The sequence below is a fragment of the Bufo bufo genome, chromosome 4 (assembly GCF_905171765.1).
Source record: "Bufo bufo chromosome 4, aBufBuf1.1, whole genome shotgun sequence".
Classification (NCBI taxonomy): domain Eukaryota; kingdom Metazoa; phylum Chordata; class Amphibia; order Anura; family Bufonidae; genus Bufo; species Bufo bufo.
Genome location: NC_053392.1, coordinates 178,785,823 through 178,806,337, shown reverse-complemented (window position 1 = coordinate 178,806,337; position 20,515 = coordinate 178,785,823). Strand labels below are relative to the sequence as shown.

General features: G+C 44.1%; 1 long non-coding RNA gene across 1 annotated transcript; it reads left to right on the top strand.

Annotated features, from left to right (window-relative positions):
• Positions 1-541: 541 nt before the first annotated feature.
• On the top strand, positions 542-20,119 carry LOC120996932. Its single transcript, XR_005777986.1, has 4 exons — positions 542-685; positions 9,501-9,503; positions 17,447-17,452; positions 20,109-20,119. It is a non-coding gene; the product is annotated as an uncharacterized LOC120996932 (long non-coding RNA).
• Positions 20,120-20,515: the final 396 nt, after the last annotated feature.

The following is a 20,515-nucleotide window of genomic DNA, read 5'->3' as shown; positions in this document are numbered from 1 at the left end:
GGCAGTATTACACCGCAAGATGATCGCGAACGAAAAATCAGCAGGTGTAATACAGGCTTTAGGTCAAGCCTGACCAAGGTTATCCAGGAATTTGATACTGATGGGCGATCCCCAATATAAGATCTGTGCTACTGATCAGCTGTTAGAAGAGGCCCTGGCGCTCCATCAGCACTCTTCCTAGGCCAGTGACGTCACCATACATGGGTCACATGGCTTAGCACACATCAATTCCATTCAAGTGGATGGGGCTGAGATGCAATGCCAAGCACGGCTGCTATCCAATATACGGTGCTGTGCTTGGTAAGCTGTTCGGAGGCCACAGCACTCACTGGAACTTTGGTAAGTGCTTCGGCCTCTTCTAACAGCTGATCAGCAAGGGTGCTGGGAGTCGGACCCCCGCCGATCTGCTACTGAGGGTAGCCCGTCAATAGGGATGAGCGAATCAACTTCGTCGATTCGCATAAAACTTTATTAGAATACTGTACAGAGCGAGAGCTCCATACAGTATTAGAATGTATTGGCTCCTGTGAGCCGAAGTTATTACTTTGCTAAGTCTCGCAAGACTTCGGGTAATAACTTCAGAAATGAATTTCTACTGTAAAAAAACTTTTACCAAACTCGGGTTCAGTTCCAAGGTACAACTTGGAACCGAAACCGAGTTCGGTAAAGTTTTTTTTTTTTTACAGTAGAAATACATTTTTGAAGTTATAGCGTGGTCTCGCGAGACTTAGCAAAGTAATAACCTCGGCTCATAGGAGTCAATACATTCTAATACTGTATGGAGCTCTCGCTCTGTACAGTATTCTAATAAATTTTTATGCGAATCGACTTCGGATGTTTCATCCGAAGTCAATTTACTCATCCCTAGCCATCAATATCAAATTCCTGGAGAACCCCTTTAAAGGTTAAGGCAATTTTCGCTAGTGAACGTGTGCCCCCGGACTGCCGCTCTGTCCCTATTGACTATAATGGGGGCGGAGGCACGGCGAGAGGCTACCGGAATAAAACTACATGTCCGACTTTATTCCGGCAGCCTCTAGCCGTGCGTCCACCAGAACTCCGCCCTGCCCCCATTATAGTCAATGGGGACGGAGTGGCAGTCCGGGGGCACACGTTCACTAGCAGCAGGACGGATCCGACAGGCTGTTCACCCGATGAAACAGCCTGCCAGAGGTCCGTGCCGCTAGTGTGAAAGTAGCCTAACTAAACTTTTATTCAAGTTCTTTAAAAATGTCCCAAATTCCCTAAAAATAATTTTTCTGCACTGTATCAATGGGGCTGCAGCTCACGGCCTGTGACCCCCTGTGGTTTATTAAATACTGGCATAGCACATGTGCACCCTGTAACAATGTGCTATGCCGGGATTAGCGGAGCGGGCTATTGCCTGTGCCTTATCCGCTAAGCTAAAAGTCCTGCATGCCAACCTCGGGGGGCACAGGCAGGAGCAGCAATTTGTGCTCCTTCCCATACTCCGTTCTCTCTGGACCCATTGATACAGTGCAGAGTCCGTTCTCCTTAAACCGCTGACAAGTCAGTGATGTGCCAGAATAGTGAATTTAAAGCGCGCTGGAAATCAGGGCTTTAGGGGGGAAAATCAGTAGTAAAAAGTCAAAATCATAAATAAAGTACATTCGAAAAATTATTTTTAGGACATATAAAAAAACTGGGTTCTCTTATGCGTTGTGAACTTTGGTAGGCGGTTCTGCAGAGGAACAGACTACCAGAGTTCACTGTATCCGGCATAGCCGGACAATGCTGCGTTTTTCCTGCGCTCCTGCATCTCCCAGAGGCTGGTTAGTTAGGCTTAGTTCACACGGGGGAGATTTCCGCGCGGGTGCAATGCGTGAGGTGAACACATTGCACCCGCACTGAATCTGGACCCATTCATTTCTATGGGGCTGTGCACATGATGAGGTAAAGTACCTGTGATGGACCATGTGATGAGCGCAGTGACGTCATCAAAGGTCCTTTACCTCACAGATTAAGACAGAAGAGAAGCCGGCTGCGCGAACAAGTGGATTAAGGGGAGTTAAAAAATTATTTATTTTTTTTACCCCTCCAGCCCTATTTTAGTAAGCATTCTGTATTCAGAATGCTATTATTTTCCCTTATAACTATGTTATAAGGGAAAATAATAATGATCGGGTCTGGGTACCACATTCAGTTTTTTATCACGCGCGTGCAATGTGTTAAAAACCGAACAACGAAACGCAATCGCAGTCAAAACTGACTGCAATTGGGTACCTACTCGCGCGGGTTTGCCGCAATACACCCGGGACGCATCCTTAACAAATCTGTCACGCCCGTATGAACCCAGCCTTATTTAGTGCCGGGTGAAAGATCATTGTCTGTAAAAATAGTCAGTTCTATCCATATATAGGAGGGAGCAGGGAGCCCAGCGTCTTCACCGTTCAGTACTGCACTGTGCGGTGAAGACTCATTCCTTAGCAACTCTCGTTTAGAGAGCTCTGCTAAAGAACACTTCAAAGCCAGTTTTTTCATGCAAATGTACAAATTTCCTTAATAAAGTACATTTTCTTTGGCACTTCCCCTACATAGGACGTTTACACTTTAAAGCAAATTGAGGAGCCAGAACCCAGAGGTGGGGAGCAGGTAAGTACGGTAGGTGTCCCATTATAGTTCCAGCAACATAAGGCGTGGAAACCCCTTGAAGGATGGGTTTACACATCATTTTTTGGTGGCTTTTTGTGCACGTTTGCAGTTTTAGTGGCATTTTTACACTTACGGTTACTCTAGCTCCAGAAGTTAGCTGAAAGTCTGTGGGAAGTATGACATACAGGACACACATAAGTGTTTTTTAAAAAAAGACTTTTTAATTTTAGTGGCATTTTTTGCGTTTTTACAACTGCATATCAAAGCTCTGGCATTTTTTATTTTTTTTTAAAAACTCACACAGTTTGGAAAAAAAATGCAGGCTGTATAGAAAAAAATGCAAGCAGTTTCTATAAGGGTCCATTCACACGTCCGCAACGTGTTTTGCGGATAAACACGGACAGCGGCAATGTGCGTTCCGCATTTTGCAGACCGCACATTGCCGGCACTAATAGAATATGCTTATTCTTGTCTGCAATTGCGGACAAGAATAGGACATGTTCTATTTTTTTCGGGAACGGAATTGCGGACCCGGAAGTGCGGGTCCGCAATTCTGTGTCCGGGCAGCACATCGTGCTGCCCCATAGAAATGAATGGGTCCGCAAATCCGTTCTGCAAAATGCGGAGCAGGATTGCGGACGTGTGAATGTACCCTAACTCTTTTTTTGTGTGCAAAAAAAAAAAAGGGCCAGGGAGCCTCGAAACACCAAAAAAAAAAAAACCCTATGTGTTAAGGATGCCTCATAGAGCATCTTGTTATGGGAACCTGTCAGTTACAAAATGCACCATAAGCCACCAGCATTATCTTACAGCTGTCATCATGGTTCTAAAGTTGTTTTGTCTTGATGTGTATCGTATGTAAATGAGGTTCTTGAAGTCCAGCTCGCCTCTTTGCATGTGATTGACAGCCGTTGGTATACTTTCAGGCAGGATTTCATCCTCAGATCTCGTGAATGCGTCATATAATCGCATTTCAGGCACCTGCGCATTGATCCCTGTTGCGGCATACTTGGCTTCTGCGATTCAATGCTCGCTCCTGGTCCTGGAAGGGACGTGTATGCATGGCAATGTTCTGTGGTACACTAGTGCACTTGAGTGTGTGCCTGCGCATTAATCCTTGCTGCAGTGTACTTGGCCTCAGCTCTTTGGCGCATGCGCGAGATCTGAGGATAGAATCGCACCTGAAAGCATACCAAAAGCCATCAATCAAATGCAAAGGGCCAGGGTGCGGTGAGCTTGACTTCAAGACCTCACTTACATACGAACTGCAGGGAATAAAATTCATTTTTCAGCGATCATGCGCATCAGACATCTAAGACAAAAACGTAATGCTGGCGGTTTATGGTGTATTTTGTACCCGACGGGTTCCCTTTAACCAAAAATGCTTTACAGTACCTGTGGTGCATATTATGCTCAGATTTTTGTGTGGAAAATCCACCTCGTAATACAGAACCAGCTAAGGGTACTCTCACACATGCGTTAAACTTTTCCAGCGCTGAGTTCCGTCCTAGGAGCTCAATACCGGAAAAGAACTGATCAGTTTTATCCTAATGCAATCTGAATGGAGAGCAGTCCGTTCAGGATGTCTTCAGTTCAGTCACTGTATGGTTTTTAGACGGAGAAAATACCGCAGCATGCAGCAGTATTTTCTCCGTCCAAAATTCCGGAACACTTGCCGGAATGACGGCATTATTTTCCATGGAAATGCATTAATGCCGGATCCGGCCCCACGTGTTCCAGCAAAACGGGTCCGGTTTTGTGGTCTGCGCATGCACAGACCTTTTAAAATGTGAAAAAGATAAATACCGGATCTGTTTTTCTGGATGACAACCAGAGAGACTGATCCGGTATTGCAAAGCATTTGTGATCCGGATCTGTCTACAAATGGTATCAGTTTGCATACAGATTGCCGGATCAAACAACGCAAGTGTGAAAGTACCCTAAGTAGATGAGATTTTTAAAACCTCAGCATGTCAATTTATATTGTGGATCTAGAGCATGTTTCCTAGAGAAAATCCCCATATGTTCACAGTGTTTTCGACGTGGATTTTGGTCCAGATTCCGCACCTCAAAATTGCGACGAAAACACTTGCAAATCATCCCCGTTGATTTCAACGAGACAACCACTAGTTAATTTTCCGCTTGCGTCTTTAAAGCTGCAGCATGGAAAAAAGAAGTGACATTCATTCTTGGTGTGGATCCTACTTCCAATTAAAATGGGCAGAATAAAAAAACCAAATGAAAAAAAAGCAGTTTCCACATCAGTTTATTTTTTTCAGCACCCAAAAAACCCATTGACTTCAATGGAGGAGTAATTTTCTACATGAAATGCGCAGGAATAATGGCTAATGTGGATCCGCCATAAATCCAGTTCAGACTCCACAAGGCCGAATTAAAGAGATACAGAAGCGAAGGGGTCACCACAGGAAGTGAGCGTTCTCCTGTTTTCTGCTCTGCGCAACTTTTTTCCGCAGGTGAAATCCGCAAGAAAGTCCACAGATTTTCTCACCTTCTCCCCAACATGTGCAGGTAGCCATGGGACACCCTCCTCAAGAATTAAAGGTGGGTGCATGTGCACCTACCAAAGGAGCACCGACCTTTTCTATGAAGTAAAAAAAAAAGCCATACCAAAGTACACCTACCTGGCGGATACTGGGCGAACAGTAGATACAACCGATAGGGATGTACCTGTAGGAAACAAAGCTGAGAGGGTAGGGAGTCTGCAAGAAACTGAGGGGCTTTGAAGGTCTAAGGCTAGGGTGCACGGCGACATTTGTCACGTGACAAAAGGCGCACAACTACATTGCAACATGTATTGCAATGATGGTCTATGGTGTCACACTGTGACATGAAACAGTCGCACAAAAATCCACCTTGGATTAATTTTTTGTGACTGTCGTGTCCCTGTCGCAGTGCGACACCATAGACCAGGGTTCAGCACTCTGAAGTGGCTTTGAAACTACAACTCCCAGCATGCAAACACTATGCCCCATAGAAGTTAATGGAGCATTCTGGGAATTGTAGTGTCAGAACAGCTGGAGTGCCGCAGGATGCTGATCCCTGCCAGAGACTATCATTACAATAAATGTCTGTCGCCGTGTAGCCTTAGCCTTAAAGGCAAGATTGGATGTGTGCCATTCAGGCCTAGGAATAGATTGTGAATGCAGCCATTAGTGCGGTTCAGAGAATACGGTGGGAAAGTTTCATGCGGCAGACGGCATTGATATGTGAACCCTGAAGATCTGTCATCAAGTCGCGGGAGTTGCTCACGACCAGGATTCACGCTCGTGTCTTGCAGCTCCATTCAGTCTTCAGCGAGGAGTGGGCTGTGCAGGGCTTCCCCCATGGGCATTTTCCGAGTGCTTCTGACCAGTGCAATTGTTCATTGTTTGACACAAAAAGGTGGTAATGTGCCGACATCCATACTGCACAGGCTCAGGATCCTGGTGGGGGTCTCACTGAGCATCTTCTGTCTTTAAAAAGAAAGGACAGACCACCACAAAAGCAGCCTAGGTAAAGACCTCATGCACATCTCACTCATATAATTTACTGCTGCATACTATGGCAACCTTAGAAATGTATAGTTATATACTCTACCATTGTATATAGAGGGATGCAAAGGTTTTTCTCGCTGAATCATATGGAATCCATAAGGAGAGTTAGTACCCCCCTAAAGTAATATGGAGATGTGCTCTTTTTAGGAGAGAGCGCGGCTGGATGAATGCCTGCTACTCTGTGGTATATAACCATAGGAAAGTGCTAGCATTCAGGCTCTGTTCCCACGTCTTTGCAGTGTGCACAAGATAGAAGACCTATTTAAAGGGTTTTTCCAGGCTCATATTATATCTACAGGATAGGTCATCAATGGAAGTCCGACACCCGGAACCCCCACCCATCAGCTGTTTCTAGAATTACCCCAATATATCAGACTGTCATCTATAGTGGAATCCTTCAAAAGAAACCTGAAAACCCACCTCTTCAGACAAGCCTACAACCAGTGACCCTGCTGCTGCTATACCGCCATTTCCCAATAGAAGTCAATGACAGAGCGGGCACTTTCCAAGTTGTGATGACTGCACCTGTTGTAGTTACGGTCGACCACGTGTAAAACATGACCCCAGCTGGTGACTGTATAGGGTATACAGTTTAGTTGCCTTTTGCGGTATATGTTTAACATATTTTACCATTGGTGCTGAAGAACCACGATAATTCACAGAAGTTAAAAGAAAAATCACGGACGTGGACAAAAAAAACGTATTATACATGCGGTGGTTGTACCCTTGCAAAGTTCAAGTTCTTACTTCAGCAGCTTGAGGCTAGCACAGGGATCAGGAACCTCCGGCACCCCAGCTGTTCTGAAAATACAAAGCCCAGAACCCTCCTTTCACTTCTCTGGGAGTTACAAAACCAGCTGAGTAAGTGTGCATGATGGGAGTTGTAGTTTCACAGCAGCTGGAGTTCTGAAGGTCGCTGATCCCTGGGCTAGGTCATCAATATGAGGGCTCATGCATACGACTGTATGTATTTTGCGGTCCACAAAAAATGCGGATGACGTCTGTGTGCGGATGACGGAACGGAACAGCTGGCCCCTAATAGAACAGTACTATCCTTGTCCGTAATACAGACAATAATAGGACATGTTCTATTTTTTTGCGGAACGAAAATACGGACATACGGAAATGGAATGCACACGGAGTAACTTCCGTTTTTTTTTTTTGCGGACCTATTGAAATGAATGGTTCCGCATACAGTCCTAAAAAAAAAAACAGATAACCCCTTTAGGGGCGGGTCCACAAATGTCTGATTAGCTGCGGATTTGCCATCAGGGATTTTCATGTAGCATTGTACAGTACCAGCAAAGTAGATGAGATTTTCGGAATTTTCACCCCACACGCTGAGTACACAAACAGCAGCGTAAATTGGATTTGACCATTTGCTGCGGATCTCTCCTGCAGATTTCATGCTTTGCAATGGAGAGGGTGAGGTCCGCTGGCTTTTCCATGGCATAAACCGCGTGTAATACATGTAGTTTTGTTGAGATATTTGCTGCCAAAACTGCAGCGCATTTTTCTGCTGGATTTTCAGTCACTTGTGAACCCAGCCTAAGACCTCATGCACATGACCGTAGGGCCGCGGCATGCGGACACAGACCCATTCACTTTTTTTGTGCGTGAGTTTCTGTGCCTTCTGGATTGTGGATCCAGCAGGAAGAAGTATAGGTCTATATTTTTCATTCCTTTCCAGACCACTTCTGATTTTGCCTCAGAAAACTGCCACAAAAAGCCACGTGTTACACAACCCAAACATAATGCATCTTTGATCTGTATTTTTATCTTGCCAGAGACTTTTTCCTTAGTTATATGGGCCTATAGATTAGGCACACATACACACATAATTGTGGTCCCCAATGCACGGAACAGCTGCACAACGGCCGTGTGCATGGGGCCTTATCTAATGCAATCCTTGAAATGTATAAAGTAGGGAATAGTATCCTTCTTATGTGCTTACGAACGTGATGACTAATATGTATGACTTAGACCTAATGCACACAGCGTAGTGCGGCCGTTCCGTGCATTGGGGACCACAATTTGCGGTTCTCAGTGCATGGGCAACATCCGTGCGGCTGCTGGGATGGATCGAGACCCATTCAACTTGAATGGCTCCGTGATCTCTCCGGACTGCAAAAGATAGAACATGTTCTATTTTTTTGCTGTGCGGAGGAACGGACAGAAGCACCACGGAAGCACTCCGTAGTGCTTCCGTGGGGTTCCGTGCCTCCGTTCCGCACCACAGCTTTGGATTGCGGACCCATTCAAGTGATGCAGGGAGCACACGGCCGGTGTGTTTGCGGGCTGCAATAGGGCCACGGCCGTGTGCATGAGGCCTTAGAGAATGCCAGCAAAGTCACAAGGTGTGCTCCAGTACTGGAGAGATCATTACAAGTCTGCTGATTTCTGCATCCAAAGGTTTTATTATTTGATCCAGAAACTCCACATGTAGGTCTGTAGGATGTCTGCGTGATGTTTGTCTCCTGTTATTTTACATATAAAGCAATGCAGTAACCTCATCTTATATGAAATTCTATACGGGCCATAAACCATGGCTGAATTTATCTTTTTGGTCAACAAATGGCTGGAACGACCCAAATCAGCTATTTTGGCCGACTATTAACTCATTTGTATGGGCTAGGTTCACATCTGCAGTGAAATTCTATTTTTTAAAGTTCTGGTATGGGAACAAAAAAAAACTGAATTGCCAAATCCAACATTGACATTTAATGGATCCTGTTGACTAGAGATGGCCTTGCGGTTCGCCCGGCGGTTGTTTAGCGGCGAACTTTGCTTGTTCGCGGTTCGCCGAACAGGCGAACATATGACGATGTCCGCCGGCGCCATATTCTTTTACATTGTGAAGAACTTTGACCCATGACACATCCATCAGGTGGTACAGAACAGCCAATTGAGACATTTCAGCACATGGACATACCCCCTACCTTATAAATAAACCCGATCTGGCCACCATTTTACATTCAGTGTTTTGCCAGTGTAGGGAGAGGTTGCTGTGTGAAGCAGGGACAGACTGTTAGGCCGAGTTCACACGAACGTGTGTGACCCGTGCCTGTGCTGCGGCCCGCAAATAGCAGGCCGCAATGCACGATCGCCGGCCGTAGGTCAGCCGCATCGGATCGCGGACCCATTCACTTTAATGGGTCTGCGATCCGGCCGTTCCGCTAAAAGATAGGACTTGTTCTATCTTTTAGCGGAACGGAAGTACGGGACGGAACCCCACGGAGGCACTCCGTAGTGCTTCCGAGGGGTCCTGTCCCGTGCGGCCGCTCTGCGATTCCGGATTTGCGGACCCATTGAAGTGAATGTACAAAGAAAAAGGGGGTCAGTCAGCACATCCCAAAGCGCAGGGGCACGTTGCTATGGCTGAGAACAAGACTGTTGAACAAAACAAGCAATGCAACAGCTCACTGCAAAGCAAATAAAGTACAAAATTGCATCATAATTGCAAATGCTATACTAATAAGTTAGAGATACTTGGCAAATCGTTTTGTACAAAATTATTTGAGCCCGTCTGCCGAACGTCAAGGCGGTCTCTAGTTAGACGGGTTCCTAACACTAAATATACCTGTTATGTGCCATGGCGGCTATCATATAATTCAGAAAGTGCAGGTTCCACTTGCATGCTGGATCCGCCTGAATTTCTGTCATTTTCGGTGCCAAAATGGCCTCCATTATATCCAGGGAAAGCGGTTACCAGCATGCACGCCGGGCCCACTCCACACCACCCCCGGCGCCACATGGTCACCAAGGACTGCAATGAGAGTCCACACACTATCTCTCTCCTGGTGCCAGGTGGCTTCAGCGAGTGAGGGGGAGCAGGCCAAGCTATATACTAACACTAATTAAAATCAACCTGTGGGACAGACGAGCTGGTCAGGAGTGCACGACTGGGGAGGCAGCCACACCTCCAGCACAAACTACAAAGAAAAAGGGGGTCAGTCAGCACATCCCAAAGCGCAGGGGCACGTTGCTATGGCTGAGAACAAGACTGTTGAACAAAACAAGCAATGCAACAGCTCACTGCAAAGCAAATAAAGTACAAAATTGCATCATAATTGCAAATGCTATACTAATAAGTTAGAGATACTTGGCAAATCGTTTTGTACAAAATTATTTGAGCCCGTCTGCCGAACGTCAAGGCGGTCTCTAGTTAGACGGGTTCCTAACACTAAATATACCTGTTATGTGCCATGGCGGCTATCATATAATTCAGAAAGTGCAGGTTCCACTTGCATGCTGGATCCGCCTGAATTTCTGTCATTTTCGGTGCCAAAATGGCCTCCATTATATCCAGGGAAAGCGGTTACCAGCATGCACGCCGGGCCCACTCCACACCACCCCCGGCGCCACATGGTCACCAAGGACTGCAATGAGAGTCCACACACTATCTCTCTCCTGGTGCCAGGTGGCTTCAGCGAGTGAGGGGGAGCAGGCCAAGCTATATACTAACACTAATTAAAATCAACCTGTGGGACAGACGAGCTGGTCAGGAGTGCACGACTGGGGAGGCAGCCACACCTCCAGCACAAACTACAAAGAAAAAGGGGGTCAGTCAGCACATCCCAAAGCGCAGGGGCACGTTGCTATGGCTGAGAACAAGACTGTTGAACAAAACAAGCAATGCAACAGCTCACTGCAAAGCAAATAAAGTACAAAATTGCATCATAATTGCAAATGCTATACTAATAAGTTAGAGATACTTGGCAAATCGTTTTGTACAAAATTATTTGAGCCCGTCTGCCGAACGTCAAGGCGGTCTCTAGTTAGACGGGTTCCTAACACTAAATATACCTGTTATGTGCCATTTGCAATTATGATGCAATTTTGTACTTTATTTGCTTTGCAGTGAGCTGTTGCATTGCTTGTTTTGTTCAACAGTCTTGTTCTCAGCCATAGCAACGTGCCCCTGCGCTTTGGGATGTGCTGACTGACCCCCTTTTTCTTTGTAGTTTGTGCTGGAGGTGTGGCTGCCTCCCCAGTCGTGCACTCCTGACCAGCTCGTCTGTCCCACAGGTTGATTTTAATTAGTGTTAGTATATAGCTTGGCCTGCTCCCCCTCACTCGCTGAAGCCACCTGGCACCAGGAGAGAGATAGTGTGTGGACTCTCATTGCAGTCCTTGGTGACCATGTGGCGCCGGGGGTGGTGTGGAGTGGGCCCGGCGTGCATGCTGGTAACCGCTTTCCCTGGATATAATGGAGGCCATTTTGGCACCGAAAATGACAGAAATTCAGGCGGATCCAGCATGCAAGTGGAACCTGCACTTTCTGAATTATATGATAGCCGCCATGGCACATAACAGGTATATTTAGTGTTAGGAACCCGTCTAACTAGAGACCGCCTTGACGTTCGGCAGACGGGCTCAAATAATTTTGTACAAAACGATTTGCCAAGTATCTCTAACTTATTAGTATAGCATTTGCAATTATGATGCAATTTTGTACTTTATTTGCTTTGCAGTGAGCTGTTGCATTGCTTGTTTTGTTCAACAGTCTTGTTCTCAGCCATAGCAACGTGCCCCTGCGCTTTGGGATGTGCTGACTGACCCCCTTTTTCTTTGTAGTTTGTGCTGGAGGTGTGGCTGCCTCCCCAGTCGTGCACTCCTGACCAGCTCGTCTGTCCCACAGGTTGATTTTAATTAGTGTTAGTATATAGCTTGGCCTGCTCCCCCTCACTCGCTGAAGCCACCTGGCACCAGGAGAGAGATAGTGTGTGGACTCTCATTGCAGTCCTTGGTGACCATGTGGCGCCGGGGGTGGTGTGGAGTGGGCCCGGCGTGCATGCTGGTAACCGCTTTCCCTGGATATAATGGAGGCCATTTTGGCACCGAAAATGACAGAAATTCAGGCGGATCCAGCATGCAAGTGGAACCTGCACTTTCTGAATTATATGATAGCCGCCATGGCACATAACAGGTATATTTAGTGTTAGGAACCCGTCTAACTAGAGACCGCCTTGACGTTCGGCAGACGGGCTCAAATAATTTTGTACAAAACGATTTGCCAAGTATCTCTAACTTATTAGTATAGCATTTGCAATTATGATGCAATTTTGTACTTTATTTGCTTTGCATTGAAGTGAATGGGTCCGCATCCGTGATGCGGAATTCACACGGAACTGTGACCGTGTATTGCGGCCCGCAATACGGCCACAGATCACACACGTTCGTGTGAACTTAGCCTTAGGGACACCAAACACTAACTAATAGGGCCACAAAAGTCCTTTTAAGGTCTGGTATAGGTGTGCTATCGATAGGTGTGACATACTGAGGGGTGTGATATACCTATAATATACTTTCTAACATAGAAAGTATATTATAGTGCAATTGTATTGTGCAGCATTTGTGTGCGGTTCTGCTGCGATACCGCAGCTATACAGAGGGACAAATGCTATTGGAACAAATAATTTCTATGGTCTGACTTACCAGTTGCCCCCCAAAAAAACTGATTGAAGCAGGGGTGCTATATACTAATAATATACTTTCTATAAAGTGCATTTAGGTAATGCAGCATTTGTTTGCAGTTTTGCTGCGTTACCGCATCTACACAGAGTGACAAACACTATTAGAACAAATCATTTCTACTGGTGTGATTAACCAGTTGCCCCCCAAAAAAAACTGATTGAAGCAGGGGTGCTATATACCAATAATATACGTTCTATATAGTGCATTTGGGTAGTGCAGCATTTGTTTGCCTAATGTTTGGGGCCTGTACTCCCGTGGCCTAAAATAAAAAAAATTCTAGGCTCCAGCAGGGCACATTTTTGAGATTTTCCCTTTAAGACGCATAAAAATGTCCCCTGATTAAGATACATATTTTTGGTTGGAATTTTTGTCATTGATCCCCCCCTCTAGTACGTCACTGTCCATGTTGTGGAACTATTTGTACACTTCTACTAAGTATTTGGTGGCTGCAAAAATGAGCTGAAGGTTTTTCAGGTTCGCCTGCCATTAAAGTGAATGCAGTACATAAGATGCAAGATCCTGCAGAATCACAATGTTTCTACCGCATGTTGTTCTGCCACTTTACTATGTGATACTGGGTTACAGCAAGAAAATCATCTGCGTAGAACTGAAGTTAAAATCATGATTCTAGACTTGCCATACACATCTGGGTTGGCAAAATCTAAAACAGAAAGGGATTATTGAAGTTTCATTACTCATCCTCACTGATCATAAAGCTTGCATAATCTAATGGCTGTAGAAAGGTTGTACATTATGTATTCCTTTAATCTGTAGCTGGCTAAGAAGCAGCAGTAAAATCTTAAGATAAGTGACAGTATTGGAAAATTAAACATCACCAGCATTAAGGGAGTAAAGTTCCACTAACATGTAATTGGGACACTATTGGTTTGAAGGGGAAACTTATGAAGGCTTTTACACTGTGTTGTGTTTTATTTTTTCTATCCGTGAATCTGCCATCCAGAATTTCTTAGTAGCGTGTTCTGTAGCATAGAGAGGTAGCGTATTGCAGTGTACAATACAAATAATATGTATACAAAGAATAAGTATAACCCCTGGATGACAGTTCATTAAGCACCGTTGAGTTCACATATAGTAACATAGTATATAAGGATGAAAAAAGACAATTGTCCATCCAGTTCGGCCTGTTATCCTGCAAGTTGATCCAGAGGAACGCAAAAAAAAAACTGAGGTAAAAGCCAATTTTCCCCACTTAAGGGGAAAAAAATTCCTTCCCGACTCCAATCAGGCAATCAGATAACTCCCTGGATCAACGACACCTCTCTAGTAGCTATAGCCTGTAATATTATTTATACATAGTAATTAGATCTCCCCTCAGTCGTCTTTTTTCTAAAGTGAATAACCCTAATGTTGATAATATTTCAGGGTACTGTAGTCCCCCCATTCCAGTTATTACTTTAGTTGCCCTCCTCTGTACCCTCTCCAGCTCTGCTCTGTCTGCCTTGTTCACAGGAGCCCAGAACTGTACACAGTACTCCGTGTGTGGTCTGACTAGTGATTTATAAAGTGGTAGGACTATGTTCTCATCACGGGCATCTATGCCCTTTTTAATGCAACCCATTCTCCCTGTTTATTGCCACTAAAACTTACATACTGTCCCTGTCCTGCACTATCCATACTGTCTGTCCTTGTACTGTTTTGTTTGTGTCTGTCAAGCAGCTGCCAAGTCAGATTCCTTGTAAGCGCAAACCTATTTGGCCAACAAAAATTGATTCTGATTCTGATCTTATTGGCCTTGGCAGCAGCTGCCTGACACTGGTTTTTACTGCTTAGTTTGCTGTTCACAAAAATTCCTAGGTCCTTTCCATGTCAGTGCTACTCAGTGTTTTACCATTTAGCATGTACAGGTGACTTGCATTATTCCTTCCCATGTGCATAACCTTAGATTTGTCAGAGTTAAACCACATCTGCCACTTATCTGCCCAAGCCTCCAATCTATCCAGATCCCTCTGTAGTAGTATACTGTCCTCTTCCGTGTCAATTACTTTACACAGTTTAGTGTCATCTGCAAAAATTGATATTTTACTGTGCAAGACTTCTACAAGATCATTAATAAATATATTGAAGAGGATAGGGCCCAATACTGACCCCTGAGGTACTCCACTAGTGACAGTGACCCAATCTGAGTGTGTACCTCTAATAACCACCCTCTGTTTTCTATCACTGAGCCAGTTACTTACCCACATACAGACATTTTCCCCCAGTCCAAGCATTCTCGATTTATACGGTGTCAAATGCTTTGGAGAAGTTCAGATATACATCTAATGATTCGCCGCTGTCAAGTCTAGAACTTACCTCCTCATAGAAACTGATTAAATTAGTTTGACATGACCGATCCCTCATGAAGCCATGCTGATATGGCGTTATTTGCTTATTTTCCTTGAGGTACTCCAAGATAGCATCTCTTAGAAAACCTTCAAACAGTTTACCCACAACAGATGTTAAACTTACCGGCCTATAGTTTCTGTGGTCTGTTTTTGCACCCTTTTTGAATATTGGCACCACATTTGCTATGCGCCAATCCTATGGAACACTCCCTGTCAGTATAGAGTCCTTAAATATCAGAAAAAAGGGTCTGGCTATGACATTACTTAATTCTCTTAGGATACGGGGGTGTATGCCATCTTGTCCTGGCGATTTGTCTATTTTAATCTTTTTAAGGTGCCGCTGTACTTCTTCCTGGGTCAGACAGGGCACTTTTAATGGGGAATTAACTTTTACATTCTGCATTTCATCTGACAGTTTATTTTCTTCAGTGAATACAGTGGAGAAAAAAAATATTGAATAGCTTTGCTTTCTCCTCTCATCGCTCTCTGCAACTCCCCCCCCCCCCCCCCCCCCATTACTCTATAGAGGGCCGACACCTTCAGATTTATACTTTTTACCATTTACAGTGAGGAACTGAAGTATTTGAACACCCTGCAATTTTGCAAGTTCTCCCACTTAGAAATCATGGAGGGGTCTGAAATTCATATTGTAGGTGCTTTCCCACTCTGAGAGACAGAATAAAAATCTGGAAATCACATTGTATAATTTTTAAAGAATTTATTTGTCTTGCACTGCTGAACATAAGTATTTGAACACCCGAAAAAAATCAGTGTTAATATTTGGTACAGAAACCTTTGTTTGCAATTACAGAGGTCAAATGTTTCCTGTAGTTCTTGACCAGGTTTGCACACACTGCAACAGGGATTTTGGCGCACTCCTCCACACAGATCTCCTCTAGATCTGTCAGGTTTCAGGACTGTTGCTGAGCAACGTGGAGTTTCAGTTCTCTCCAAAGATTTTCTATTGGATTTAGGTCTGGATACTGGCTAGGCCACTCCAGAACCTTGATGTGCTTCTTACGGAGCCACTCCTTGGTTATCCTGGCTGTGTGCTTTGGGTCGTTGTCATGTTGGAAGACCCAGCCACGACCCATCTTCAATGCTCTGACTGAGGGAAGGAGGTTGTTGCTCAAAATCTCACAATAAATGGCCCCATTCATCCTCTCCTCAAAACAGTGCAGTCGTCCTGTCCCCTTCGCAATAAAGTACCCCCAAAGCATGATGTTACTATCCCCATGCTTTACAGTAGGTATGGTGTTCTTGGGATGCCACTCATCCTTCTTTTTCCTCCAAACACGACTAGTCAAGTTTAGACCAAAAAGTTCTAACTTTGGCTCATCTGACCAAATGACTTTCTCCCATGCCTTCTCTGGATCATCCAGATGGTCATTGGCAAACTTCAGACGGGCCTGGACATGTGATGACTTGAGCAGGGGAACCTTCCTCGCAATGCATGATTTGAAACCATGACGGTGTAGTGTTTTACTGACAGTGACCTTTGAAACTGTGGTCCCAGCTCTCTTCATGTCATTGACCAGCTCCTCCCTTTTAGTTCTGGGCTGATTACTCACCTTTCTTATCATTAGTGATACCCCACGAGGTGAGATCTTGCATGGAGCCCCAGTCCGAGGGAGACTGACAGTCGTCTTTAGCCTCTTCCATTTTCTAACAATTGCTCCAACAGTTGATCTATTTTCACCAAGCTGCTTGGCAATTGCCCTGTAGCCCTTTCCAGCCTTGTGGAGGTCCACAATTTTGTCTCTGGTGTCTTTTGACAGCTCTATGGTCTTGTCCATGGTAGTAGTTGGCGTCTGACTGACTGTGGGGTGGACAGGTGTCTTTAGAGAGCTCAGACAGGTGCTACTAAGTTAGATTAATGAGTGGAGTAGAGGTGGACTTTTTACAGGCACAGTAACAGGTCTTTAAAAGCCAGAATTCTTGCTGTTTCTCAGGTGTTCAAATACTTATGTTCAGCAGTGCAAGACAAATAAATTCTTTCAAATTCATACAATGTGATTTTCCTGATTTTTTTTTTTTATATTCTGTCTCTCAGAGTGGGAATGCACCTACAATGTGAATTTCAGACCTCTCCATGATTTCTAAGTGGAAGAACTTGCAAAATCGCAAAAATACTTTTGTTCCTCACTGTATATAATTTCAAAACATTTTAGGGTTAGTTTTGCTCTCTTTAGAAATTAATCTATCGGTCTTTAGTTTGGCTGCTTTTATTTTTTTTTTAGAGATTCTATTTTTCAGTGCTTCCTCACTACCCTCCTGTTTTAGTGATTTAAATGCTTTCTTTTTGTCATTTATTGCTTTCTTTACAGTTCTATTTATCCACATTGTTTTTTTCTTGTTCCTTAACCTTTTATTCCCATAAGGCATGTACCTCTCACAATTAGATTTTAGGATGCTTTTAAAAATATCCAATTTTGTGGCTGTATTTTTATTTTTGAGGACTTTGTCCCAGTTAGTTAGGCCTGTGACCTCTCTTAGTTGGCTAAATTTAGCTTTTTTGAAGTTTGGTATTTTTGTTCCTCCCTGAAGAAACACTCCTTTGAATGATAATTAGAAGGTTATTACTTTATGGTCACTATTTCGGTTACGGTTTATTATAGGGTGAAATAAGGGACTCTTGTAGTCCTAGGGCAAATTATGTATGTATTGATGCAACCCTAATCACTCTATTTGGTCAGTATCTCTTGTACTAAGGGCCCATTCTGCAATTTGCGGATCCGCAAAACACGGACACCGGCCATGTGTGTTCCGCAATTTGCGTACCGCACATGTCCGCAACCATAATAGAAAATGCCTATTCTTGTCCGCAATTGCGGATAAGAATAGGACATGTTGTATCTTTTCTGCGGAGCCGCGGTACGGAATAACGGATGCGGACGGCACACAGTGTGCTGTCCGCATCTTTTGAGCGCCCATAGAAATGAATGGATCCGTACATACGGTCGTGTGAATGGGCCCTTAGATTTGAGTTTCTGGTGCACGGACAGCCCCAGATGCGCCAAAATTATTAAGAAATTTGCACCTGAAGAAATTTGCATCTTGAGCAGCATCTGATTACATGCATCTGATCCTACATGCTAAGCAGCAGGATCACCCCTATTAAACTGGGCGATGCACGGTAGGGATGATCCTGCTGATTTAAAGTAAACCCTTGTTATGCAGATCAGTTCCTTCATTCTTGAGAAAGTAATCCATACGCAAATGAGCAGTTAAGTGCACCCAGGGCAGGCCTAAGCCACTCTGTGCACCCTTGCTCCTTACCCAGCCCAGTTAATAAAGAAGGAAAGTTAGGAGCTGACAGAGGAAGCAGGAGGAGCAAGGGTGCATGGAGTAGCTTGGGCTTGGCCTTGGTGCACTGAAATGCTCATTTGCATATAGATTCAATGCACTTTAAATCAGCCAGTGATCCGGCCGCTTTCCGGCATAATGCTGGGCTTTGGCATGCAACGGTTTTTGGTCTGTCCAACAGCCAGCATTTGTATCGGATCAGGTAGCCGCATCAGCTTGCCGCAGATGAGAACATGACCTTAACCCTTTAACGACTCAGCCATTGTTCTCAAAAACAAGACCTGTCTTTGAGGTTTTCAATGTCAACCTCCTACCGTACAAGCGTAAGTGCCCAGCCTTGTTTCTTTTTGGCATGGGTTGTTGTACCATTTTGTGTGATGTACAGTCTTGTGAAAAAATTAGGACACCCTTTGAAAGCATGTGGTTTTTTGTAACATTTTTAATAAATGGTTATTTCATCTCCGTTTCAACAATACAGAGAGATTAAAGTAATCCGACTAAACAAAGAAAACTGAAGAAAAGTCTTTTCAAGATCTTCTGTAAATGTCATTCTACAAAAATGCCTATTCTAACTGAGGAAAAAGATAGGACACCCTTGCCCCTAATAGCGAGTGTTACCTCCTTTGGCTGAAATAACTGCAGTGAGACGGTTCTTGTAGCCATCTACCAGTCTTCGACATCGGTCTGAGGAAATTTTACCCCACTCCTCAATGCAGAACTTTTTCAGCTGTGAGATGTTTGAGGGGTTTCTTGCACGTACAGCCCTTTTCAAGTCACCCCACAGCATCTCAATGGGATTCAAATCTGGACTTTGACTTGGCCATTCCAGGACTCTCCATTTCTTCTTTTTCAGCCAATCTTTGGTTGATTTACTAGTATGTTTTGGGTCATTGTCATGTTGCATGGTCCAGTTCCGCTTCAGCTTTAATTTTCTAACTGATGGTCTCACATGTTCTTCAAGCACCTTCTGATACACAGTAGAATTCATCGTGGATTCTATGATGGTGAGCTGACCAGGTCCTGCTGCAGCAAAGCAGCCCCAAACCATGACACTTCCACCTCCATGCTTCACAGTTGGTATGAGGTTCTTTTCTTGGAATGCTGTGTTTGGTTTACGCCAAACATGTCCTCTGCTGTTGTGTCCAAATAATTCAATTTTGGACTCATCTGTCCAAAGAACATTATTCCAGAAGTCCTGGTCTTTGTCAACTTTATCGCTGGCAAATGTCAGTCTGGCCTCGATGTTTCTCTTGGAAAGCAAAGGTTTCCTCCTTGCACACCTCCCATGCAAGTTAAACTTGTACAGTCTCTTTCTGATTGTAGAGGCATGTACTTCTACATCAACAGTAGCCAGAGCCTGCTGTAGTTCTCGAGATGACACTTTAGGGTTTTTGGATACCTCTTTTAGCATCTTGCGGTCTGCTCTTGGGGTGAACTTGCTGGGGCGACCAGTCCTGGGCATGTTGGCAGTTGTTTTGAAAGCCCTCCACTTGTAGACTATCTTCCGGACAGTGGAATGGCTGATTTCAAAATCTTTTGAGATCTTTTTAAATCCCTTCCCAGACTCATAGGCTGCTACAATCTTTTTTCTGAAGTCCTCTGACAGCTCTTTTGCTCTCACCATGGTGCTCACTCTCACTTCAACAGTCAGGAGCACACCAAACTAAATGTCTGAGGTTTAAATAGGGCAAGCCTCATTCAACATGCAGAGTAACGATCTACTAATTATGTGCACCTGGTGTGATATACCTGTGTGAGATCTGAGCCAATTTAAGAGGGAATACATGTGAGGGTGTCCTATCTTTTTCCTCAGTTAGAATAGGCATTTTTGTAGAATGACATTTACAGAAGATCTTGAAAAGACTTTTCTTCAGTTTTCTTTGTTTAGTTGGATTACTTTAATCTCTCTGTATTGTTGAAACGGAGATGAAATAACCATTTATTAAAAATGTTACAAAAAACCACATGCTTTCAAAGGGTGTCCTAATTTTTTCACATGACTGTATATATATTACTATTGTATCCTTTTTTATTTAAGTTTGCAGCTTGAAAAAAAAACTAAAACCATGAACCCAACATTTATTTCCCCCTATTTTTTATCCAGTTTGTTATAGTCATTAGATACCAAATACATGTTAAGTTATATAAAATGGTTTTTGTGACATACAATATATTTATTTAAGAACATGTGCTTGTTAACATTGTATTTTAACTCCAGGA